The following is an 18,026-nucleotide window of genomic DNA, read 5'->3' as shown; positions in this document are numbered from 1 at the left end:
GTCTAAGTATAAAGAGGAGCAGAATCCACCTCTGACTGTGCAGTTCTGTAACACAGATGTGCATAAATTCACCAGTACTTTGCGGTGTACAGCAAAATGTTTGGAATTATTTTTCTTACGCTAAACATTCTAAAGAAGCATCCACTTCATCACTTACACACAGTGTATTAAACACGGCATCTTAAAAATATGGGCCTTGTTAGGAAGTGACGGCTGCCAGCGTGTTTCTGTTTTAATGAACTTAGAAGGGAACTGCTGCACATGTTTAGTGCATGCTAATAAAGCAGTGATCGTGCTAGTACGTTCACAGCATGCTCAGAGCTAGCCTGACTGACACTGCATGACAGTAACCTACTTGCAGAACAACACTTTGCTGAGGTAGTGACAGAAGTGTATGAAATGTGTCATTGGCAGATTTAACCAGTACACTGGGGTGTATTAGTACTTGTCAGCAAGTCTCCTAGGTGTATGTGCTCTTCCTTCCTGCCTCACCACTTCCCCCAGTTTAAGATACTTACGAGCTCTGTTGTGGCAGCCTTGCAAATGTTGAGATGAGCTCCGATGGCATGTTATGCAAATGAACGTCAGCATTTGCGAATGCTGCTTCTCAGGCTGCGCTGACAATTGGCCACCTGGAAACCATCCATGACAACTGCCCACTTGCTCTCGTGCCCACTCACTTGCTACATTTAATTATGATAAAAGTGTACATATTGTTTTCTGCCTCCGTACTTATTTTTAAGTGGGATCTGAACCTCTGCTGTCTGAAAATGAGGGACTTGTTCGTAACATTGGGTATGTATGTCTTGAAATAGACCCGCTTTCTTTCGCACTTGTCCATTTCACTCTCAGATTTCCTGCCGTGCATCTGTCTGGACATGGGGAACATTTGTCTGCTAAACTAAAAGACAAGTAAAAAAGGTACTGCTTCAGAGTACCTCACATATTCCTTGAAGTTTAATTCTAGTGTGGTTCCTGTAAAACTAGACGGTGACTGGGCAATGGGGGAGACTACCTGTATTTTACTAGTGTGTGAATGATAGCAGTGTGTTCCATTTCCCACTCCTTTAATTTGATGTGTCTTTTCATAATTCTTACCTAGGTGACTTGGTGTATGCAACATGAGGCAGAGCAGCACTTTTCATTGGGTGCTGGAAGTGACAAAGAATCATCAGTCTGCCTTTCTCTTCGAATGCAAGCTTGCTCTCCTTTGCTCCACTCATCTGTAATTCTGATGATGGCACTATTTCAGCAACAGAGTTGGCTCAGGTAAATCCTACATTTCTCATGAGTTTTCACTTTGTTCATTAAAGCTACTAGGAAATTATTGGTTAACGCACTGGAATACACCATTTTACTGACCACTAACATTCTTTCTTTATCACTATGCCATGCTAAATGTTTCCTTCAACTCTTGGTAACATGCAGAAAATCGGGTGGTGCATAACACTGCTCCAGAATGCCTGTGCCTTATGCTTTTATTGGTGTTCTCTGATGTGGCTGGCCATTACCATCCTTCTAAACTGAATGTGGCCACTTAGTCTGTAAGAACTTTTCCCTCTTCTTGGTCCTTCCAGGAGCCCTCCAGGTATGTAACCAGCTAACCCGTGTTCTTCCATTCCACAGTGCAATTAAATGGAAAATACTTCAGATTTTAAATATGTAGTCATTAAAATAGTATTCATTGTGGAAGATCCAATCCGTTTATTAAGTTGAATGTTAATTAATCAACAAAGTAATAACTGATCTTACTTTGCAAACAAATTACAAAAATATGTGGATCTTGATACGGAAATTTCCCTTTGTGATGGTTCAAGTGCAGCAGCAAGACAGATACTGGTACACTGTCCAACACTGTGTCCGCCTACAGGCTCTTTTCTATCTTTTCTCTGTCTTCTCTATCTTGGCACTTAGAAGGAAAAGATAAGGGACTTTAAAGTATTCTGCCAATTCAGACTTACTTTGAAAAATCTAATTGTGGTCCCTTTATTGCCTGAATTCTGTCTGCCTCGGGCTTGCTCAGCTTCACTGCAAGTACCCCACGTGGGACGCCTGCTATTGCTGGAGGCTTTTAAAGAAGGGTCATGTGGAACAGCTTACGTTGGTCTTACTGACTCTGTGCACCGAGGGAGTTTTGGCATTTGTCAGTTTTTCTGCTGCTGTGTGCCTCCTGGTCTGTCACATACCTGGAACCCTTGCCAAGGCCAGTAAACAGGCTGCCATACTTTGCCTACTGAGCTGCCAGTCAGCTGCAGAATAATATATCAGTCATTCAGCAGTGAGATGCTAGGAGTGACAATGAGAAGGACAAATTCTTTCATGTGTATACAAACATTTTTTCAAAGACCCATACTTTCACTAATGTTATTGATGTTCTCGTAGTGATACTTCATTTGAAGATCTCACATTTCTTGTTGTTGCATATCTTGTCTTTAAAACTGAGATTATTTAATGCTCTTTGCAGAAGTCCCCCTGTAATACAATCATGTGACATGGTTGCTGGACCATCTTTGTCTTGCTGGCTTTTGAATGTGATCTGTTTACACTGCAGCAATGCTGGGTTTTCTTTACTACAAGTATTTTGGAAGGTTGCTGCTGATGGCATCTGTGGCTGAAGCTAATCTGGAGAGATTAATTATTTAACGTGACTAATGCTTTTAATGGTCTTGACAATCAATAACATATAACAATACAATAGCAGAATACAATAATACAATAGCTGAAAGAGACTTCATGCATGCTTAAAAAGCAAAGACAAACAAACAGACAAAAAACAGTTTCTAAAGCAGAAAGATAATTGGACCCATTCTAGCTTCCATAAAATGAGCTGTTTCCCAGTGACAATTAGTAGAGTTGTGCCCAGTGTCAGTCAGTAGCACTGACAGACAGTACAAGTTTTCCAATAGTTGGTGTTGCCAAAAAAAAAAAAAAAAAGTCATTTTTCTTTAAAAACAACAACAACAACAAAAGCAAAACTTGTGATTAGGATCAAAACTTTAAAGGAAAGACACCTGGGAACTGTGGAAGAAACTGAACACGTGTGAGAAATATCAGAGAGTATTAAGGAATTAAGCTTTGTTCTGTAAGTCACAATACTTAAATTGTTGAGGCCTTACTTTGTTTCTGTGCCTCACTGGTAGAAAGTACTTTATTGACTTTTTACTTATTTTATTTGAGACTGGGAGCAGTTGTTACAAAGTATTGACTTTTATGGTTTTGGGGGTCTTCCCTCGTGAGCTTTCCTGGGTGGGGATCAGGTCATGCTAGAATGAAGGATTCCTGTTTTGATTTTGGAAAGTTGGAAGGAGGAGGTAATTGTGTATGAACAAACTCAATTTCAAAGCCAACTAAATTACTGTGGTAGTGTTGCCAAACCCGAAGATTCGAACATGCTGTTCTTCCATGGTTTTACTTCAAAAAATTAAAAATATTGGGATTATTTTATTTGCTTTTGCATTCTTCAGCTATGAGCACGTGTGCTCCTAAGATCTCTTAAGACCTAATCTTTCTTTATGAAGAGTCAAGGCTAAGATACTATGAAAGTGTATCAGTTCACAATTGGAAGAAATGCGCCATTATATTAATGCAGTCCACGATACAGTTGTAAGAGTTGTAATGATGTGTCATTTAGTGAGAGCCAGCTGCAAGCCCCATGCAATAGTAACTATATATTGTATGTGAATGTCTTGCTATAGAAAATATAAAAACCACCAGAAGCCAAGAGATGAAAAAATTGCCCTGAGATATTGTGAATCTAGTGATGGAATTATCTGGAGTGCCACCAGGTTTAAAAAAAGTTATAATAATTGACCAGGTGAAGCAGCAGCAGCAGCAGCACAAAGAGCCTTGCTTGTTCTGTGCCCCAGCTGAAGTTTGTGTGTAATGTGGGATGGATCTGGAAGCTGTTCTCTCTCAGTCAGAAGCTGGGGAAAATGGCAACAGTCCATCTGTTAGCTTCTTGTGGTGTTGTATTTCCTCTTTTTCACTTGAGGAGATGTGGCCACTGAGAGGAATCAGGCCCTTCATACAGTTCCACAGGATCCAACACAGAAGGATTTTGTACTTAGATAAACACAGGGCAGCCCTAACCACCCCTGGTTTGTGTGTCTTATGGAAGAATAGTGTATCTTCTGGAAGAATATTTCTGTAGATTAAAGCAAATCAGCAACATCCATTTCTTCCTTCTTGCCTCATTCTATTCCACACTGGTCTGTTCTGTATCCCAGTTCCACACTTACCCCTACCAGTGCTTCTGCTTTGTCCCTATTTCTGTGTACCTTTACCTTTTCTTTCCTTCTCAGCCCTCTTTACCTGACCCTGTTTCTGTCATCAGTCACTTAGTGCAAGTCCTGACTCCTGCTGAGTTCTGGCAGACACAGTATAGTAGTCTGCTTCCCACAGGGGCAAATTATTATCATTTGATGGGCAGTATCTCACCTTTGTGCTGTGGTTCACAGCTCCCTGCACTTTGATCATAAATACAAGGCAGGAGTCTGGTACTTGCTCCTGGGGGATGGATGGGGGAGTTTAGCCGTGTATTTAGGGAAATTATACTGAACTTAGCATGAAATATCGCCTTTGTAGTGGAAGGTAAAGAATTGCTTTATAATTATATTTTGAGTTTTGTGCTTCAGTAATGAACGCAGTAACTTTAGAGGTGGCATCCAGCAGAACAATTTTAGACAGAAGGTGAAGACAGAGTCTGCATGTGTAAGAAATTAATGAATAAACAGCTTTCTTATGCTCCATGCATTCTTTTTGAGGAAGGTTTATTAGCTTTCTACATACAGACCATGTATGAAGAGCCAGGATTTGCAGTGCCTACTCGATCTTTTTCTTTGACAAACCCTACAGAACTGTTAAAAACTAAGCAGCCTCTCAAAAGGTGGTTCTAACAACACTTCTTTTCTCATTAGTCAGATCACACTGTCAGTGTACTACCTGACAAAGGGAAAAAGAAACACATTACAGAAAGTACTCCTTATGTTCAACTTTTCCAGTAGATTTCAGTCCCTTTCCTTGTTTGTGATGGAATGATACTCCCACACCTCAGCAGTGTTCTGAATCTGCAGCTAGTCTTCAGTGATGAGTTTGATATTCATTTATGCTAATAATTTTTGCTGTGTGTTGTGTGCTTTGCCTGTGTAGGGAACCCAGATCTCTGCCAGTATTTTATCTGTTTGGCCGAGAGTGCTACCTAAGTGTTTTTTAAGGTCCATTGCTTTGTGTACAAAGTATCCTCTCCATTGAGAGTAGGGAAGATGTTGCCCAGTCATTTTGCAACATCCAAAAACATCTAGAAGTGCGCTCACTGTCTTTCAGGTAGAGGCTGATTCCAAGTACTGCTACATGGTTTTGAACTTGTGTGGGAAATTGGTGATCACAGCCTGAACCTCTGATTAATCAGCTGAGGCAAGTGTCGGTCAGCTGTGAGAGCGCAGGTGAGGGTAATTCTGCTGTGGTTCCAGAAGAGGTGGAGCTTGACTCCACCTCCTCTAGACCTCATTTAGGGGCTGACCACCCCTGAAGCAGTATCTCTTTGAGGTCACTCCTTGGTGGAGATTGCCTCAGTGTTTTCCAGCAGACTGAAGGAATCTATTGGGTGAGTCTTTCCTTTAAATAACCTTTTGGATATTTATCACCACTTTTCTTGTATCTTGTACCATCTTTGTGTTATTGTTACTATACATCACTGTACAAACTGAATGAATACTTACATCTACAGGTTCATGGCAAACCCAGCATGCGTTTTATTTATTTATTTATTTATTTATTTCCCTCCTGAGGGTGGTACTTTTTAGATAAGATTTTAAGCCATGCGTTTTCTGCTGACTATTGATGGCTGCTGCTACTCTGACTTCTATTTTGATTTATTATGGTTTATCTAGCTACCATCTTTCACCTTATTTTTACGCTTTACATAAGCTGTATTTAGTTACATCTAAAAACAAATAGCAGTCAAAATTTCTATACTGTTATGCTACTTACTGTTCTCTTCCTACAACTGCCTACAACTCTGTGAGCTTTATTAAAATCATTCAGGGTAATTTACAGAAGCAAACCAGGATGGTCTTTAACCTTCTGCTTAAACTATACTACTGCTGTGCTTTGGTGGATTGGATCAGAATGTGGTGCTTAGTTGATGAGGTCTTTTGCAAGGTGGGCCTTATATAGCAATTGGCTAAAGGGTGCAATATCTTTGTGCCAGACTTAAATCTTGTAGGAGCAGAGATTTTCCTGCTGTATTCTAACCAAAGAGTGTTGATGTTTGATCCAAAGGAGGGCAGTGTTTTCATTTTTTAAAAAAGGGAAGTTCATTTGGTAAAGAAGTCTAATTGAGAGACTCTTCTACTTTATTTATTTATTATTTATTTTTGGTAAATTGAAGTTGCTCTAACAGTTGTTGTTTTGGGTCAGCAGAGAACGTGACACAGCTGTCCAGAGAAGCTGTGGGTGCCCCGTCCCTGGAGGTGCTCAAGGCCAGGTTGGATGGGGCTGTGGGCAGCCTGAGCTGGTGGGGGGAGTGAACTAGATGGACTTTAAAGTCTCTTCCAACAGCCATTTTGTGACTCTGCAATCATTTATTAGGGACCAACTGGCAGGCTTCAAGTGTATTTCAGCTGCTTTTCATCCTGGTATAACATGCCTCATAGTAATGTCAAATTTTGTAAGTATTGTTTAAATAGTTTTGTTTGTGTTTAACAGAATGTATTTCTGAGTAGAACAGAAAGTGAAACTACACAGCCTGATGAAAGTTCCTAGTTATAGAGGGAATGTTTACTTGGGTCAAGGAGTGACAAAGTAATAAAGCTCAGCAAAGAATTCTTACTCGTGTGGAGTCAAAGAAGTCAAAACTCAGTGTTTTTATGTCTGCTTTTTGTTGCAGTCCACTCTTATTAAATTTTAGCATTGTTATCCTGTGAATGTATTGCCCACAACACAGATCTCTAATTTAAATCAGTTTTGTGCAGTGTAGCTAAATAATGCATTTGTCATCTCTACACACAGACTTGGCAAGTTAGGCCTTGGGATAGATGAATAAATAATAGCAATCCATGCTCTTGTTGATGATAGATGATAGAACACAGAAAGCTGAGCAATTTACTTGCTGTAGTTCAGTTTGTATCATCAAGTTGTGTCAAGAGCACAGGCTGTTCACAAGTAGTCTTGGAGATGCACATGCTTTCTTTCTCCTTCTTTATGTCTCAGCATGTATACTAAGGCAAAATATTCAGTATCTAACACTTCACTGTTATTGTATCCATATCCAGAGTAAGACTGTTTCATCCAAACATAGGTCATAACGGTTCGGTCGTATTGGGTCACGTTTACAGGCTCTTAGTGTGGAACAGACTTGAGGCAATTCTTGCAGTTATTTTCCAGTAGCTCGAGCATGTGGGCATTCATTAAATGTGTGGATAATTAATGCACAAATCTCTTAAATGCCATGGTTTTCAAGTAGTTTTCCTGTGACCTCTTTTTAGGAGAGCATGTACTTTCATTTCTGTATGCTGGCAGTTGTATCATACACAATTTCACTAGCAAAGCCTTACATATAATTTGGCAGTAAAATTAAAATGATGCCTTTTACAGTTTTCTTCCTTTCCTGAAAAAAAACAAAACAAACAAAAAAAAAAAACGGCAGTATGATGAAGTTACCTTTGTATCTGTTGAGAATGTGCTTAAGGCTGAACTCAGTAGTCTGCTGCTAGAGGCACCCCTCCCAACTCAGTCAGAGGAAGGTGTTCTTCAGAAGGTCTGGTACAGGAGGGGTGAAAAAAACTGGAATCCAGAAAGATTAGAGAGAGATAAGGAGAACAGCCATGATATATTTTGGAAAGGCCTACAGTATTTCATATATGAAAGAAAGAAGACTGCTGGAATTGGCAAGGGCTTTGAAAGGAAGAGATGTGAATCTGCCCAGTTTTGGAATGCCTTCTGTGATTTTTAGGTCTTCCAGAGCTTATTGAGAGTTGCCTTCAGTTGACTTTGACTCAGTTCCTGAACTAATACGCCTTAGTAGGTAATATTTACATTCATGGACAAAGGCTTAGGAGCGAACTAGTTTCCTCTTGTAGCAGAAGGAAAAAAAACAGATAAAGAATTGCAGGTATTGAGAAGCTGTATAAAATTTGAAGAGGCTAAAAGCATGCAAGAAAGTGTAATCATTCATCACAATTTTTTCTTTTCTAAGAATAGAGGTGATCATTATTTCTTAGTAAAAAATCATCCTTTCCAGGCTGGGCTTTTGAGTAGAACTATGGAGACAATAATGAGAAGCAAATTCAGCATGAATGTTTTTAAAAAACAAGTTCTGATGTTTTATGTATAACCTTTAATTTTGGTAATTTTCTTATAATGTGCCCAACCTCCAGTTAAAAAATTACAAAAAAGAGAAGCAGTATTGATATAAAAAATGTCTTCCCATATCAGAAACTACTGTTTATATACAAACGTTGTCATTTAGTATGAGGTGCTTTGCAAAACAATCTGGTACTGTTACCAGAAAGGGGGATAGAGAATACCGTCCTGAACCGAAGCCTAGAAGCAGGACTGGAATGCTTCATGACTAGGACATTTTCCTGTGTTCTGATCTGTCTGATGTCCATTAAAATACATTTTTCAGAAGAAATATTATTTATAGGGAGAGATTAGAAGCATTTTGTAGTTCTACATCAACAAAGCCACATGCTTCTGGATACTGGACTAGGCAGGTAGCAAGGATGGAGACTGGATATGCAGAGTGGTGTGCTGGAATCAAAAGGATGAAATTTAAAGGAGTAAAACTTGACTCAGGTCAGGCGTTTTGCCTACAGAACAACGGTAGTCAGGTTTTAACAAGTATGTGAACCTGCTTCGTCACTGGAAACTCATAGAACCAGGCTAGATATAATGCTAGGAAGCATGCTTTTGGAGAGCATTGGACTGGGTTGCATAACTGAATCTACTAAATTAATCAACACAGAACAAAGAATAAATGTAATTTCTACTGATGGACAGTTGAGCTCTTCAACTCAAATATTACAGCTTGTGGGATCATTAAGCTCCCCCCCCGCCCCCCCCCCCTTTTTTTCCCTACAAGTTTCCTAGCACCATAGTTGCTTTCACAGTAAGGTTTACCTCTGGATTTGAAATGGGGAGCAGTAGTTTGTAAGGTCCTTACAACTGTTCCAGAAGCTTTGACAACCCTCTGGGGGGATTTTCTCCTAATTTTTAACTCCCAAATTTATTTAGGCTTTGCCAAAGTGTCTTTTAATATTTTGCCAGAAACACTACCCAGAAATATTCTGAAGTCCTTTAGAAATGCCAAAGGGTGCTAACACAATTATTTGTGTAATATATTATAAAGGTAGTACACCTTACAGACAAGACTTGAGATTACTGGCTTCTGTTCGGGTTCTGGCCTACAGTATATTCACTAAGAATCTGTGAACTTCTGTGGGTTGATTATTGCTTATATCTGTGTGTACCTGACCCTTACCCACAGGTGGGGTTTCCAGTGTTTGTGCAAATACAGAACAAAAAGATCACAGCTCCGAAGAGGCTGCAATTTAGACCAATTAAAAAAAGAAGGATGCTTGAGGAAACAGTGGGACAGTGAAGGTGATATGCCAGGTGATGTTTTTGACACAGTGATACTCCAACCATTGTCCAAGTATTTCTTTAGGGCATCAAGGGGGAAAGCATGCTGAAGGGAACTGTGAAGGAGAACAATAGGGTAATTCTGCCAATATGTTGCAGCAGCCCTGAGAGATCTCCTGGTCACCATGGGAGCATGGCAGAAGGCTCAGGAATGTGAGAACCAGGCCTGAAGCTCTGTGTGAACAGAGTGGTGCATCTCAGCAGGGCATGAAGAGGAGGAGGGAGAGGGCTGGGACACCTCAGGAATCAGAATGGGCAGGTTGTTTTTGCAGGGAAGCAGCTGGTATTTGAAAACTGTCAGGGGAGATATGGCCTGGTCAAAGGAATGAGCCAGGAGAAATCATCTTTTCCATGGTATTTTAAATGAAGTAAGAGAGACAGGATTGCATCTGTCAAGGCCAAGCAGAAGTACGTTGTGATAATCAAGGTAAGAACAGGAGTGTTAGCTGTGCATGTGAAGTTGTGTCTCTAGATATGTTATACAGGTAGTCAGCTTGTGCTGAACAAATTCACTTCTAATGGAAAGTAAAGGTCATCTGTCTCAAGCAGCTGTTTATTAGAACAGTATCAAACAGTTTGAGAGGAAGTGGAAGGAAGGGTGAAATGACAGACAAAAGAGGTAAGCATTAAACTACAGCAAAGATATTCAAAGCACTATTTTCCTATGACAGCACACTGTAGCCAGGAACAGTTCCTGGAATAAAGCTGTATTGTGTATTAATTGATATGGTACAAAAGATATATAATGGTATTTAAGAACTTAAAATAGAAGAGGAAGGAAGGTTTGTTGCACAAGAAAGCAAGAGTTATGATCACATTGCTCATTCTGTTCTCAAAGAGTGATGGGTGGTGAAAGCCAAGGGAGGAATAGATGGGCTGTGGGAGGCATTAGGGGTGGAAAGCAGCAACGTCAGGTGTGTTCTGTTAAATTACTGTGCTGCAGTGATGGGCAGAAGTCAGCTGTGATGTTTGGCTAGCTCTGAGGTTTTTCTGTCTTCTCTGGCACTCTGTATCACTCCTATCTTACAATCCTTTTTATAGTAGATAATAGGGTTATCTATATAATCACTGAGACTGATTGTCCTGTGTCCTTTCACAGCAAATTTCCCATTCTCCTGGGGCAGGTTTAACTTTGCTGACTTCCATCATTTCTAGCATCTGTTACTAAAGCATATTAGCTTATGGAACTGATGAGTTCAGCCCTTGAAAACTAACTTCAGTGAGCACTTATGATTCTTTCATGAAACGTACAGACATTTTCCCTCCATAGTACTGCCTTTTCAAGGAATCCTGTATAAACACACTGCTCCCCCTGTGTATGTGGCTGAATTTTTTCAAAGGAAACACCCATATTATTCAATCTAGGTGGAGTAAAATTATGGCATTTAGTTCTCTTGTTCCCAGCAGCTGTAGGGACAAACTGCCTCCTATAAAATCTTCATCTTCCTGTTGTTTGTGGCAGTCAGTGAAAGCCAGGACCCAGGTGATTATACATGAGGAAAGACTTTGCCATGGAAGGCTTACCCAGTCACTGAAGGCTTCTTAGATTTAAAATGTATGTCTATCTGAATAACATGGTGTCCTGCACAAAGTTGTATTACTTTTCTTCTCTTTAGGATGCTCAAAAGTAATCTAACCTGCCAAGCAAGGTTATATATTGCAAAGTAACTTCTGTTAGCAGTATCTGGGTTACGCTTTTGCAGTTCTAGTTATCCTGCATTCATCAGAGAAGCAGCAGCTTTCCTGTCTGATGTAGATCAGACAGATCACCAAACAAATGTGCTATCCTGAAATATTTTGAAGAATCTCAGGATCCCATACTTTGCCTGGGTAGTTTTTGGAAGAAAACATTTAAGCAGTCATCAGATGAAATCACGTTTGGTTGGTTAATAACCATCACTTTGTGGGTGGTTCATTAATTTTATGCATAGTTCCAACAGTACTTGAGAGCTGAGTTCCTAAGCTGTGATCAGATCACTTTTAATAGGGGTTTCATATTTCAATGAAATTTTCATTAGGGATAGCCATGTCCAAGTGTTCCTGAATTGCTGTTTCCTCTTTGTGAAGTTACTGCAAAGGACACCTACTTTGGGAACAAGGATTTGTTCAGGAGTCTCCTTTTCACTGCCTGCTCTAAGCTCTAAAAATACTGCTTGGTTGTAAAATAACTCATTTTCCTTCTGAACTGAAAAACCAGCTCAAAGTCCACCAAATATAATATCAGGCTTCTTGCTCTAAATTGCATTTAACTCATTAAAAAGTGATCTCTTAATGGTTAGTCCTGACCTTTGATTTGAAGAGGTTCAGCAGTTGTTCTGTTTTGGTATTTTTCAATACCAATCATCTATCAACACTGACAATGACAAAGCGATGACTTTGATACATCTTTGTGATACTGTATGGCTCTCTGAATCTATTTTGCACATGTTACTTCATGTCATGGCTGGAATGGTGGGATGTTTTGCACAGTGGGACATCTGAGAAGTAGTACAAAGAGGAAACAAACACATCAGTGTGCTGCTTTGTTGAAATGCTCCTCAGATTTTGTTTTTAATTGCATGTGCATGCTGAGGGACATGGTTACAGCTGGTAACCTACTGTAAGCGTGGATATGCCAGCTGAATTTCTTCCACCTGCGTCTTGCACTGCTTGGCATAACAGTAATAAGACTAATGTAATAAGGTGATTTGCTTTCAGACCTGTTTCAGGCAGGGAGGAGTTTGTATGACCTCTTAAGATTTACTTGAAAGTCTCTGTATTTTCAGCCTGCCCTCAGGCTGGTTGTTTCCAGTTGTTAATTAACAAAGGAGCTGGTGAAGTAACCTATTCACCCATCTTCTGCAGCAAAAGAATTCTGAGAGAGGAGCAGCACCCTGTCTCTTCTAACATGGTGAATGTACGTTTTTTAACAATGGTTCTGGTTAATGTAAGCATATGTGAAGTCATTTTTAACTCTTCAACTTCCATGCCTTTATTTATGTAGCCAATGCAGTAAAAGGAGTCTGAAGGCCACACTGTTGGGTGGAGGTGGTTGAACAGAGGAGCAAGATCTGAATTCTTTGGAGAGTAGCGCACTTCTTGAGGGATCAGATCTGCTTTTCTTTTCAGTTGTGTTCCATTTAACTGAAGGCAGTGCTTGCACCAAAAAAATACAGGATACAGCCTGAAGCCTCAGATATGCTTTTTTCTGCTGTGAAGCACAGCTCAGGAATGGTTGTTGTTTGGTTTGTTGTGGTCCAGGACCTGTATCAAATGAGAAGAGCAGTTTCTCTATCCTGCCCGATGAGAAGTAGCCCATGATTTCTCCCAGCCCTTTGGATACCTTTTTAAACCTGCCTTGAAGTTGCGATCTGCCCTAGAGGAAAGCTGGTGAGATCAGAAAGTTGGTAGATACAATGAGAAGTGCTACTGGGGGTGAAGATACTTTGTATAAACTTAGTACTTTTGCTGTTGTAAACTGTAGCATTAGCCTACTGCTGGCTGTGTTGTGTGTATTGTTGTCTTGTCATAATAGAGTTGTGGTGGCAAAAATAATATTCTTTGTTATTGATTTATTTTGATCAGTGGATTCATTTTGATCCTGTCCTGGAAACAGGAGAAGAGAAATAATTCCTAGAGATGGAGATTAGATTCTGATTAGAAAATCAGAAGGCGAAATCAAACCGCATCTCTGATTTAAAAGCAGAAGAAAAAGGAAGTGTTTAGCACGAGTCTGGGCAAGGTCATTGATGTATGATGTCCTCTTCCCTTTCTCTGGTTTGGGAATATGCTTTCTCCTGTCATCTGTCTGTCACAGCTGTTTAGACCTCTCTGGAGAACTGTTTGTTGTTGTACATTTGTACAATACCAGTTTGAGCTGGGGTTAATCTGCCCCATTACTCATCTCTGTTCTCATGTAAGTACAGAAACAAGAAAACAACTAAATGCATCAAATACTGATTTGCATTTGTGTTCAAAAAATCCACTTGCAGGAGACTGTTTAAGTTTCATTATTATATATTAACAAAATTTGAGTACACTTCTCTTCAGCATTTCATTTGCTTGACGTGAAATTGTTTATTAAAAGAATTTGGTCTTTTATTAAAACTAACCAAAACAAGTGTATTTTAATTTTGAGGGCTGCTGCACAGTACTGTATATTATACTTTAGCTAAAAGATTTTTAGACCTTCAGATTTTCAAGAAATGTCACCTACATGCCCATGTTTTTCTTTGCTTGCCTCCAGATGATGGCTTATTAATTTATTTTTGGTGCTTGAAAACTAAACTGGGCTGTGTGATTATTCTTCTGGAAATCAATTGCACATTTTCAGGTTATTGATCTTTGTTTGTAATTTCAGTGTACAAAATATAAAACCCTTTAGCTACTTCTCCAAAGCCACGAGCCCTTTGATGCCAGCTGCCTGCTCCCTTAGTTCCATGCTGACTGTAGCTTTCCTTGTTATCTTCTGCATTCCATCCTGAGTAAGACCGAATGCCTGTCAGTGCAATTTCACCATGCAAGGCTTTTGAGTTCCTCTTCATTGTGTTGCATAGTCTTCTTTCATTCTCAGGCTGTTCTCTGTTGGCATGGATGTTTCTCGGTTTTGTGAGATGCTAATCTCCTTGCAGTCAAGTAACCCAGCTGGCTGCGTTATTCAAAATACAACTATTCTAACCTGATTTCAGCCTACCTCTGAGAACCAGTTTGAAAGATAAGTTATGATATCTCAGCTTCCTTTCACTGTTGATATTTTAAGCATAAGAATTTAGGAATTTCACCTCATTGTGAAGTTTCACAAAACAAGAAAGATTACAGATGAAAATAAGTGGATGATCCATGTCCCAGTCTAGCAGATTACTTACAGTAACTATATTGAAGCTGATCTTATTGTGGCTTTGGAGAAGAGGATGTCAACAGTTGGCTTTGGTAGATTATGGTGATTTCTGTTTGTTTGTTTTCCTGAGCGATGTTAAGCAGCACTTCATCACTGGGAGCATCCTTTGAATTGTGTTATTATTTACACTTAGAAAATGAAAGTAAGAAATATAAAACCCTGAAATCTACATGCTGTAGAAGCAGCCACACAAAGGGAGAGCACCACAGACATTTCTGTAAAGGTGTCTGAGTGCTTGCTGAGGATTAAACTGAATGTTGATGTAGAAGAAATAGATTGATTGGCAATGAAGCAAAGTTATTAGTTTGAGTAGGGAATTGTGGTTTGACAGCATTTTTGTCCTCACTTAATAGAGAAATAACTTACTGTAGACAATACAAGGCAAAACAAAAGCTCTCAGAGTGGTGAACCTCTGCTTTCTAGAAATCTTGTCAGGTTCTATGGGTCTTTTCTCACATCTTCTTCCAGAGCTGTACAGTTGTATTCCTTTTCTTTCCTCAGGAATAACAGGAGGTATATGTAACCTGCTGTCTTTCTGATCAAACTATTCAATTTTCAAACCAATTATGCCCTCAAGAGTTGTTGGAACATGTATAGCACATGCATTATTTTATTTCATTTATTTTTATTCTTAATGTCTACTCAGATGTATTCTCACCAGTCAAGTTATTTATGCTTATGTAAATAACAAAAGAAAACTTGGATGTTATTTACAAAGGAAATATGATAACCTGATATTTTGACAATTGGCTTTTGTTTTGTCTGCCTGTGACTTTCACATGAGCAACATGCTTCTAAAACACTTATTTGCAGATGCCACTTTAAATATTATTTTCCAAGAGTTTATTTTTCTTAGAAAACAGATGTCTGTAATTATGTTCTCTGACCTTCGAGACTTATCAAAGTCAAATAGGTAATCATCCAATCAGACAAGCTATCATTATCAGAAGAAAAGTAATTATAATCTGAATACGTTTGAACATGATTATTCCAAGCCTTAAACAGTTACACTTTTGATTGGGATAGAACTAACGGCATTATTGCTTCGTAATTCACATGATGTAACTTCACTTATCCTTGTGATTTCAGAATATGAAGAGCTAAATTTACAGAACGGTGTACTGAGTAAGATTATATAATACCTTCTCTAAAGGTAGAAGAAGGATTCTCAAAGTCTTTATGCTGAAATTAAGGAGAATTCTATTAAGAACATAAAAACTAAAACAGCGCTAGAGAAATCTCTATGAGCAGAGGAACACAGCATGTATTTGTGTATGGAAATACACTTGGAATAAAATGTTTTACTACTTTGGGCCCAACTTAACAAAATGCTGAGAGTCTCTGTGTCTCTATGCCTTTATATGATCAGCTCTACATCCCCTGGGATCAACCCCAAAGCTAGTCTATCTCCTTCAGTGCATATCTTCTTATGCTTAGGGGGCCAAGTACTCAAGTATTGTTTGCTGAGCACAGCTTGAAGGGTGCAGCTCTTGGCTGAGGTCAGTGAGATGAGGACCTCATTGCTGCAGGGATGGCTTCACCATGGGCTCAGCTGGGGATAGCCGAGGTCCTGCAGTGCATCCAGCACCATGCTGAATGTTCAGGTGAGCTGCAACAGAATGGTCTGAGACCCCCTCTTAGGAATCACAGTGTTTATGCTCAGCATAACAAAGAAGTGATTTCTACTACACTGCTCCTGCACAGAATGGGTGTATGGAGCAGAGGCTGGCTAATTAAACAGTTGCAAAGAGGACATGAGCTTTTCAGATCACTGGGGAAATCTGTCAGAATAATCTAACTGCACTGTCGGCCATTTCTGGAGTCTTGTACATCCTTGAGGAAAAACTATCAGCCTCACATTCTCTGTGGACCATTGAAAATCAAATCATTGTAAACGATGAGGAAATAGATTCTTTCTCAGCAGGATATGGCCTGTGGCAATATTGATGTTTTTAGGCTTGGGCAATGCTTCAAAGGTCTGTAGAGACTTGAGCAGAGTCTTTCTGTACCTAGAAGATGCCTTAGTGCTTACCACACCTCTGGAAAGGAATGAGTGCTCTCACAGATGATGTAGGGTAGCCTAGCAGCTACCAATCTGAAATGACAATAAAAGGAAGGGCTGGTACTCTGTCAGAGAGAAAGTATAACTGTATAACAGAGGGAACGCATAACCAGTGAGCTAAGAATTTACTTGAATGAAAAGGTCAGGATGGGGCATGTTGAAATTCTGCTCAACTATCCAAGTCTCCCAAAACTCATGGATCTGTAGAGTTTGTTTGTTTTAAAGTGCTTCATTCACATTATAGAAGGTTTATCAGTGAACTTACCCATATTTCAAAGCCATTGCAGAGGCTGGATGAAAAAAAGCAAACCATTCCAGGAGTCAACAGCATGATTTAGCACTTTTCAGAACTGAAAAGGGAGTTTGTGGCTCCTTCAGCTCACATGTGTTTCAGAGTCCTTTTGTTCTTGGACTCCACTTCTACAACTTTTGGGCTGATATAGGACGTAAGTCATGTTGCTCAAGGTCTGAACTTCCAGTGGAGAAATTAATTGCACTCTCTGAAGTTTACAGCAGTATATTTCCAGTGGTAGCTTTGTGAAGGAAATTTTTTAGGCAGGAGATAAAATTGCATCACTGTGATGTGTTCTCTGGATGCAGGAATTCTCAGGACTAGCTATCACATGACTAGGAAAATTTGTATTGTGAGACAGCTGCTCTGCTTTGCTCAGAGCATAAGCAAAATTGTTCCTATGGTCTCTTTAGAAAGCGTTGGGAGTGCAATGTTATCTTTCTGTGTAGAAGAGCAGGGAAGTGGCTGTCAAGTGAAATGTAGTTGCTGATTAAAGCGTGATTGTCATATTTCCTCCCTGCTTTTTAGGAATGGAAATATCCTAGTCCCCTGCAAGGAAGAACGTGGAGATTGGAACTGGTTAAAAGCTTTCTTGATATTAAAATAGTGTCTAATTTGCAAACTTTGTTTCTAGTAACAAATCAGAAGAAAATGTTCATGTTCCAGCCTAGCCTCTCTGCAGCAGGGACAAATGAGAAGTACTGTCTCCTGAGCTGCTGAAAGAGAGCTGGGAGGGGGGGGTGGGGTGGGGGGTTTAATAGATTTAATTGAACAAAATGGAGATCCATTCACGTTTGGCTCCTGAGAATGTTCTGACAAACAGGTATATGGTACAGGTATACATATATGTGGTATGTGTTCTGCAAGTCAGCTGATAAATTGTTTAGTTCTGTCTTCATGGGTTAAGTCACTTGCAGAAGTATCATTCTGGGATCTAGCCAGGGAGTGTCTGAAATCCCAGCTAGACACAGATAAACCACCAGACATGCCAAACCACGTCTTCCTCAGCCTTATGGAATGGGTTCCTTTGAGCAGCAAGAGAACTGCTCTGAAGTAGGAGCTGCTACTCATAATCCTCAAGCAAAGACCTGTGGAAAAACCAGCTCAGGAGATAAGAGATTTGTCTGTTTCTGATTGCTGATGTCAAATCTAAG

General features: G+C 39.7%; 1 long non-coding RNA gene across 2 annotated transcripts in view; it reads left to right on the top strand.

The window, feature by feature from the left end:
• LOC107313114 (uncharacterized) overlaps nucleotides 1-18,026 on the top strand; it is a 45,163-nt gene that overhangs the window by 6,725 nt on the left and 20,412 nt on the right. For both annotated transcript variants that reach the window (XR_004307004.2, XR_014945743.1), the window contains exon 3: nucleotides 1,103-1,269. This is a non-coding gene — a long non-coding RNA (uncharacterized LOC107313114). The remainder of the gene's footprint in view (nucleotides 1-1,102; nucleotides 1,270-18,026) is intronic.

This window comes from Coturnix japonica, chromosome 4 (genome assembly GCF_054131305.1).
Source record: "Coturnix japonica strain WE chromosome 4, WE-NBRP24, whole genome shotgun sequence".
Lineage (NCBI taxonomy): Eukaryota > Metazoa > Chordata > Aves > Galliformes > Phasianidae > Coturnix > Coturnix japonica.
Note: the sequence above shows the minus strand (reverse complement) of the source record. Positions and strands in the feature narration are given on the sequence as shown.